The sequence below is a fragment of the Oncorhynchus keta genome, chromosome 8, assembly GCF_023373465.1.
Source record: "Oncorhynchus keta strain PuntledgeMale-10-30-2019 chromosome 8, Oket_V2, whole genome shotgun sequence".
NCBI lineage: Eukaryota > Metazoa > Chordata > Actinopteri > Salmoniformes > Salmonidae > Oncorhynchus > Oncorhynchus keta.
The window spans coordinates 4243559-4252662 of record NC_068428.1 but is presented as its reverse complement, the minus strand read 5'-3'; the positions used below and the strand labels follow the sequence as shown (position 1 = coordinate 4252662).

The following is a 9104-nucleotide window of genomic DNA, read 5'->3' as shown; positions in this document are numbered from 1 at the left end:
GGCAGCGAACGGTTGAAAAGCATGTATTTGGTTTTACTAGCGTTTAAAAGCAGTTGGAGGCCACGGAAGGAGTGTTGTATGGCATTGAAGCTCGTTTTGAGGTTAGATAGCACAGTGTCCAAGGACGGGCCGGAAGTATACAGAATGGTGTCGTCTGCGTAGAGGTGGATCAGGGAATCGCCCGCAGCAAGAGCAACATCATTGATATATACAGAGAAAAGAGTCGGCCCGAGAATTGAACCCTGTGGCACCCCCATAGAAACTGCCAGAGGACCGGACAGCATGCCCTCCGATTTGACACACTGATCTCTGTCTGCAAAGTAGTTGGTGAACCAGGCAAGGCAGTCATTAGAAAAACCGAGGCTACCGAGTCTGCCGATAAGAATATGGTGATTGACAGAGTCGAAAGCCTTGGCAAGGTCGATGAAGAAGGCTGCACAGTACTGTCTTTTATCGATGACGGTTATGATATCGTTTAGTACCTTGAGCGTGGCTGAGGTGCACCCGTGACCGGCTCGGAAACCAGATTGCACAGCGGAGAAGGTACGGTGGGATTCGAGATGGTCAGTGACCTGTTTGTTGACTTGGCTTTCGAAGACCTTGGATAGGGAGGGCAGGATGGATATAGTTCTGTAACAGTTTGGGTCCAGGGTGTCTCCCCCTTTGAAGAGGGGGATGACTGCGGCAGCTTTCCAATCCTTGGGGATCTCAGACGATATGAAAGAGAGGTTGAACAGGCTGGTAATAGGGGTTGCGACAATGACGGCGGATAGTTTCAGAAATAGAGGGTCCAGATTGTCAAGCCCAGCTGATTTGTACGGGTCCAGGTTTTGCAGCTCTTTCAGAACATCTGCTATCTGGATTTGGGTAAAACCTGGAGATGCTTGCGCGAGTAGCTGCGGAGGGGGCGGAGCTGTTGGCCGAGGTTGGAGTAGCCAGGAGGAAGGCATGGCCAGCCGTTGAGAAATGCTTGTTGAAGTTTTCGATAATCATGGATTTATCGGTGGTGACAGTGTTACCTAGCCTCAGTGCAGTGGGCAGCTGGGAGGAGGTGCTCTTGTTCTCCATGGACTTCACTTTTCACCAGAACTTTTTGGAGTTAGAGCTACAGGATGCAAATTTCTGCCTGAAGAAGCTGGCCTTTGCTTTCCTGACTGACTGCGTGTATTGGTTCCTGACTTCCCTGAACAGTTGCATATCGCGGGGACTATTCGATGCTATTGCAGTCCGCCACAGGATGTTTTTGTGCTGGTCGAGGGCAGTCAGGTCTGGAGTGAACCAAGGGCTATATCTGTTCTTAGTTCTGCATTTTTTGAACGGAGCATGCTTATCTAAAATGGTGAGGAAGTTACTTTTAAAGAAAGACCAGGCATCCTCAACTGACGGGATGAGGTCAATATCCTTCCAGGATACCCGGGCCAGGTCGATTAGAAAGGCCTGCTCACAGAAGTGTTTTAGGGTGCGTTTGACAGTGATGAGGGGTGGTCGTTTGACTGCAGATCCGTAGCGGATACAGACAATGAGGCAGTGATCGCTGAGATCCTGGTTGAAGACAGCGGAGGAGTATTTGGAGGGCCAGTTGGTCAGGATGACGTCTATGAGGGTTCCCTTGTTTACAGATTTAGGGTTGTACCTGGTGGGTTCCTTGATGATTTGTGTGAGATTGAGGGCATCTAGCTTAAATTGTAGGACTGCCGAGGTGTTAAGCATATCCCAGTTTAGGTCACCTAACAGAACAAACTCTGAAGCTAGATGGGGGGCGATCAATTCACAAATGGTGTCCAGGGCACAGCTGGGAGCAGGCGGCAACAGTGAGAGACTTATTTCTGGAGAGAGTCATTTTTAAAATTAGTAGTTCGAACTGTTTGGGTATGGACCTGGAAAGTATGACATTACTTTGCAGGCTATCTCTGCAGTAGACTGCAACTCCTCCCCCTTTGGCAGTTCTATCTTGACGGAAAATGTTATAGTTGGATATGGAAATCTCCAAATTTTTGGTGGCCTTCCTGAGCCAGGATTCAGACAGAAGGTAGAAGGTAGAAGCCGCTAGCAGTGGCTAACAATGACTAAATAGCTTGTAGCTAGTTAGCTGGTTAGCTTCTGGAGGTTCTTGAATGTGTTCTAAAAATTAAAAATAATAGCGATTCCGTATCGCATTGGGTGAGGCAGGTTACCGGAAGGTATAATCAAATTAAAAATCGAAAAGAGATTGAAAGTAAATATGGGTCCAGTGAGTGGTGGGGAGGCGGCTATTCAGACAGTTAGCAGCCCTGTGCTAACAAGCTAACAGTTAGTAGGCCGGTGCTAAACAAGCTAGCAGTTAGCAGACCGGGGCTAAACAAGCTAGCAGTTAGCAGGCCGAATTAGCAAGCAAAGCAGATAGCAAGGGCTAGAAAGTTAGCCTTTGGGGGACATCGCAATGGGGTTACGTCTGTTTATGCCTCTTCATGCGGTGACATCGATAGACCGGTCGTGGGTCCGGATATTGTAGCCCAGGAGTATGCTTCAGTGGTAGCACAGGAGCTCTGGCCGGGCTAGCTTCAAGCTAAGTGAATGGAAACGCTAGCCAGGAGTAGTCATCCGGGCTTGCGGTTAGCTAGTTGTGAAGATCCAGATGAAAATGTTCCGTTTGCGGTGGGAATCCGGGGATAAAAATAATAGGTCCGTTATGCTCTGGTTAGAGTCGCGTTGTTCGAACTGGCGAGAGCTTTCCGAGCTAAAGGTTAGCTGATGACCGCTAGCGATGGTTTGCTGACTGATAGCTGGTAGTTAGCTGGCTAGCTTCAGTTGAGGGGTTCCGGATCCGAAGTAAATATAAATACTTTAGGAAAAAAAAGCAGATCCACGCTACATTGGGTGAGGCTGGTTGCAGGAGAGTATTTAGATGTTGAGGTTTAGCAAAATGTTTTAAAAGATATGCGAAGAAAAATACGTTTTAAAAAAATAAAAAAACGATATATACAAGGGACACGACACGACAAGACGTCTGACTGCTACGCCATCTTGGATGTCCCTATCGGCCAACCCCTCCCTAATCCGGACGATGCTAGGCCAATTGTGCGTTGCCCCATGGACCTCCCAGTCGCGTCCGGATGCGACAGAGCCTGGGCTCGAAAACAGAGTCTCTTGTGGCACAGCTAGCACTGTGATGCAGTGCCTTAGACCATTGCGCCACTTGGGAGGCCCTGTTTTGATTAATTTTTTTTAGGTGATTTTTTACATTCATTTGCATTGATGTCAGAGTGGTTAGATGGACAATGGAGCCCTGAGTACCAGGCCATTATGACCTGATGGAGGGACAATAGAGCCCTGAGTACCAGGCCGTTAGTGGCTGGTACTACCAATGCAAGACCAAAGTGCATAAGAGGAAATTATGATGACTCAATGGTCACATGGAATTTTACTGCGGTCACGACTCATGATTGCCGGTGTGGCGACAACATGGTCACCGCAACAGCACTAGTGGCAATACAGTCTGCTACCATTCTCAATAGTTTCCCATCATGGTTGTCTATACAGTACCTAGCGGCTTAGAATTATTTATGTATAACAATAGCTTTTCCATTTCTCCCACACAAACTTAACCAAATTTCAATATCTTTCATTATTAGATATCTTATACACAAATATGATGGTTCAATGTTACAATATCACTTTTATACTAGTGAAATAGTTATTGAAATGATTGGTAATATCAAAACAATTTGTTACAAATGAACCATCAACTTCAATGAACAATGTAGATTAATTGGGTTTTCTGCCCTTGATATTTAAGGTACTCCAAAGTCTTGGGTTCTATGTAATTTATATTTTGTTGGTAGTATACTTTCTTATTGTTTTTGTTAAGTTTAGTCACGAAATGTCTCAATTTACACTATGTCAACCAATCAGCTGAGCAGCCTGACTTGTTTGCCACCTCTTTTGCATACTTTCTTTGAACCACAATTGTTCAATTCATCATCAATTCAGAGAGCTGTAGCAGTTTTCACAGTTAATTTCTTAACAGGAGAGCATGCTTGTGTTAAGAGAATTATGTTCTCAATGTTCATAAACCACTTAAATTAAACTACTCAGTCTGCAGCCCAGAGTTTGTAAGATTCTGGTTGAATGAAACAGAGGCCCATCTACAATAGACAAAATGTTTATTAATGAGAGCCCCCCCCCGTTGTACTAAACCATTCATTTTATACTGGCTCATTATGCACATACCTACACACACAAACAGTAGGCATCCTACGCACATACTGTATCACTACCCAGCTGACAGTTCCATTCCCCCGAGATTAGGGAAACCTTGAGAAGTACTCCTTATGCCCTCATAAATTCCTCAGAGGCCTAGCTGACCTGAGACCTTGAGAAGTACTCCCTGTCCTCTCCCAAGTCTCTGAGGCCTAGCTGACCTGAGACCTTGAGAAGTACTCCCTGTCCTCTCCCAAATCTCTCAGAGGCCTAGCTGACCTTAGACCTTGAGAAGTACTCCCTGTCCTCTCCCAAATCTCTCAGAGGCCTAGCTGACCTGAGACCTTGAGAAGTACTCCCTGTCCTCTCCCAAGTCTCTGAGGCCTAGCTGACCTGAGACCTTGAGAAGTACTCCCTGTCCTCTCCCAAATCTCTCAGAGGCCTAGCTGACCTGAGACCTTGAGAAGTACTCCCTGTCCTCTCCCAAGTCTCTGAGGCCTAGCTGACCTGATACCTTGAGAAGTACTCCCTGTCCTCTCCCAAGTCTCAGAGGCCTAGCTGACCTGATACCTTGAGAAGTACTCCCTGTCCTCTCCCAAGTCTCTGAGGCCTAGCTGACCTGATACCTTGAGAAGTACTCCCTGTCCTCTCCCAAGTCTCTGAGGCCTAGCTGACCTGATACCTTGAGAAGTACTCCCTGTCCTCTCCCAAGTCTCTGAGGCCTAGCTGACCTGAGACCTTGAGAAGTACTCCCTGTCCTCTCCCAAGTCTCTGAGGCCTAGCTGACCTGAGACCTTGAGAAGTACTCCCTGTCCTCTCCCAAATCTCTCAGAGGCCTAGCTGACCTGAGACCTTGACTCCCTGTCCTCTCCCAAGTCTTTCAGCAGCCTAGCCAGGTCGGCACCGAATTTTGCTCAGACAGTTTTTCCACTATACAGATATATTGTTTAACCTAATTCTGACTAAAACTACACACATCATCAGATTAATCATTTTATGATTCTAATCAATTTCATACAATTCCAAGGTGGAATTATTTCATCATTATCTTTCAACATTTAAATGATTTTATTAGCTTGTTAACGATTGGCATGAATCATTTTACAAATACTTCCAGGGCTGCATCTGGATTCACTTACTCATACACATCAGACCAACATAATTTGTTTTACATCTTCATCAAAAGAGTCCTGGGAAATAATTTTGTGTTATCAATACAAATGGATGTCACATATCCAACACTATTGGTATGCACTCTAGTTGGTTGAGTGATAACCTGGGTCATATTACAGGAATTAGTCACAGTTAGAAGCTGCCTCTTGAGAAGACGGCTAGTTGCAAACCAGTCAATGTTCAGGTCACCCAGAAAACAGACATCTGTTAAGCATTATACTTTAATAAAGTAACTTTTTAAAACGCTACCTACATGTACATATTACCTCATTTACCTCGACTAACCGGTACCCCCGCACATTGACTCTGTACCGGTACCCCCCTATATATAGCCTTGCTGTTGTTATTTTACTGCTGCTCTTAAATTATTTGTTACTTTAATGTACTTTTTTAAAGGTATTTTTCTTAACTGTATTGTTGGTTAAGGGCCTCTAAGTAAGTATTTCACTGTAAGGTGTACACCTGTTGTATTTGGCGCATGTGACAAAAAACTTTTGATTTGATTATAGACATATTATCCAAATGCTGACTGTTAGCCCTTGGTGGCATATAGCAGCGCCCCATAATAAGTTTAGATGAGGCAGGTGAACCACAATACTTTAACAACATTTGAAATGAGATCCTCTCTAAGCTTTACAGGAATATAACTCTGAACATGTACTGCAACACCTCCCCCATAGGCATTCCTGTCTTTTCTGTAGATGTTATATCCTTGTATTGCTACTGCTGTATCATCAAATAATTATCTAAGAAAATTTCAGAGATGGCCAGATGTTAGCAAGTTATTGACTTCATTAACTTTATATCTAAGGCTACATACACTGAGTATACCAAACATTAGGAATACCTACCTAATATTGAGTCCCCCCTTGCCCTCAGAACAGCCTTAATTCATCGGATGGACTATACAAGGGGTCGAAAGCATTCCACCGGAATGCTGGCGCATGTTGTCTCCAATGCTTCCCACAGTTGTGTCAAGCTGGCTGGATGTCCTTTGGGTGGTGGACCACTCTTGATACACACAGGAAACTGTTAAGCATGAAAAACACAGTAGCATTGCAGTTCTTGACACAAACCGGTGCGCCTGGCATCTACTACCATACCCTGTTCAAAAGTACTTAAGTATTTTGTCTTTCCTATTCACCCTCTGAGTGGCACACATACACAATCCATGTCTCAATTTTCTCAAGGCTTATTGAAGATATATATAATATGGAGAGAAAAAAGTACTCCACGCAATTCCAGCCCAGCTCGCAGGGCCGATGAAATCAGCAACAAAAAACACAGATTTAAACAGACCCAAGCCCTGGACTATCATGCCACAAGGGCTAACCGTGTCACGGACTGTGTTCAAACTACCCAGAAAACCTGGCTAGCTAGCAAACCAAGTCTCAATTCAAGACATGCCTCATGTCAACTGTAAATCATCTCCATTACCTGAATCTATAAAGACTCTTAAACTGAACTGTATCTCTGCCTCTGGCCTGCTCTTTAACCTGAGTCCCACAGTAGATGGGCATTACCATAACACTCACCTGAACCTAATTCAGTTACAATGTTGTAACTGAAGAATATTGTGACAGGGTAGGAACCAAAGTTTTGGTCAGTGTTTCCCTGAGCACCATTATTAGGGGACGACATGCAGGAAATGTATAAAAGCATGTTCAGGTGAGATAATTTTTTATAACAATTTTATATTTAGTTTAATTATTTTTAATTTTTTAATATATATTTTTAATTATTATATTAATTTATTTTTCCTGGAAGGTCTTTTGTGTATATAAGCTGTATGGTGTTGATGTGGTTGGTTTATTTATGTGAGAAACCCTTTTGTGACCATGCTGTCTTGAAGAAATGTTTGAGGTGTGGATGATTGTTTTGAGTTTGACCATCAGTAAGTTATTCAGGTGTGACAATATTAAAGATTTGCATTAGGTAAAATCACTGCATTTATTTTCAGTTGGTTTGTTTGGAGAGACTTTGATGGTTTTAGGTCCAGACAGTTTATTGGTAGCACCCTCCAATAAGGTGGCTGTCTTTAAGTAAAGTAATTTGTATTTCTAAAATATATGTTGTTTGTAAATTCAGTTCACTGTTTCATTTCTACTATCAAAGGTAGAGTATTGTTTGTCACTATTTTTGGTCATCTTGTGAACTTGGTCAGCTGAATCTCTGAAAGCACTGTTTCAGAAAGCTATCTAGTGGAAGTAAGATCTAAGAAGTTGTTTTGGTGTACTCTTGTTAATGTGTTATTTTGAAGTAAACCTAATACTCTAAGCTTTAATCAACTCTCCTTGTTCTTTATCTGTAGCCACTGTTTCCCTTTAATGGGCCCAGAACCTTTCTAGCATGTAGATGTTACAATTGTAATGAAACATGTATATTTCTACTAAGGTGTTGTGTAGTCAGTTGCATCAACTACCACAGTATGAGTCATAATACCCATAAAACCTTTTGTAGATCTCTCTCGGACAAGGTGACTTTTGTCAATTTGATACATCTTTCAGCAACAGGTATGGCTGAAATAGCACATCCACTAATTTGATGTTTGGTGTCCACGTACTTTTCACCATGTAGTGTATATCTCCGATTTAGTCCTTCCGTACATACCTACACGTGCGTTACGGATACACAGATGCAGGCTTCCTTATTGTCCTTAGAATTTCTAAGCAAACATCTGGAGGCAGGGCTTTTTCTTATAGAACTCAATTTTTATGAAATGGTCTGTCTATCCATGTGAGAGATGCAGACTTGGTCTCAACCTTTAAGTCTTCACTGTATACTCATCTCTTCAGTTGGTCCTATGATTGAGTGTAGTCTGGCCCAGGGGTACAATGGTGAACGGCAAGGCACTGGAGTGATGAATTGTCCTTGCCATCTCTACCTGGTTCCCCACCCTCTCCACTGGGATTCTCTGACCCTGTTATCCTCAACTGGATCGGTGTCCCTATACCGGGACAGTTGATGCTAACGTGCACTAATGTGACTAGATTGATGTAAATAACAAACTTTCCAGGACATAGACATGTCTTATATGGGCAGAAAGCTTAGATTAAGAATTTAACTGAAGTGTCCAATTTACAGTAGCTATTACAGTGATAAAATACCATGCTATTGTTTGGGAGTACACAACAAAAACAACTTTTATGACAGCAACTGGTTTGATACATTCACCTCTGAAGGTAAATAATGTACTTACATTCAGTAATCTTGCTCTGATTTGTCATGAGGGTCCCAGAAATAAAATGTAGCATGGTTTTGTTTGATATAATTAATAATTTAAAATGTAGGAACTGGGTTCAACAGTTTGACTCTGGTTATAATTAATAATTTCAAATGTAGGAACTGGGTTCAACAGGGTTCAACAGTTTGACTCTGGTTCTACACCCACCCCGTCCAGCCATCTAGATGTGTGAAAGTTAGTGTATAAGCTAATGATCCATCATGTATGACATTCCTGGGAGTGTGTTATTAACTTACATTTTGTATTAACATATCATTTTTGTATGTTCTCTATAGTTATGTACTTGAAAATGTATTAATTGACCAATTCGGCACATTTGGGCAGACTTGATACAAAATACTGTGCATTATTGCAACGCTTCACTGGATCAATATGAATCTTTGCATACACACTGCTGCCATCTTCAAGCCATAATCTAAATTTAGCCTAAAATAGCAATATTATATTATGCCATTTCTCTAGCATTTCAAAGATGATGGAATTTTAGTTTTTATCTTTTACCAGATCT

At 42.6% G+C, this 9104-nt stretch overlaps 1 long non-coding RNA gene across 1 annotated transcript; it reads right to left on the bottom strand.

The window, feature by feature from the left end:
- Positions 1 to 4318: 4318 nt before the first annotated feature.
- On the bottom strand, positions 4319 to 4996 carry LOC127931585 (uncharacterized). The gene is made up of 3 exons (XR_008141869.1): positions 4911 to 4996; positions 4524 to 4686; positions 4319 to 4407 (listed from the first exon to the last, which is right to left on the bottom strand). It is a non-coding gene; the product is annotated as an uncharacterized LOC127931585 (long non-coding RNA).
- Between the last annotated feature and the right edge of the window lie 4108 nt (positions 4997 to 9104).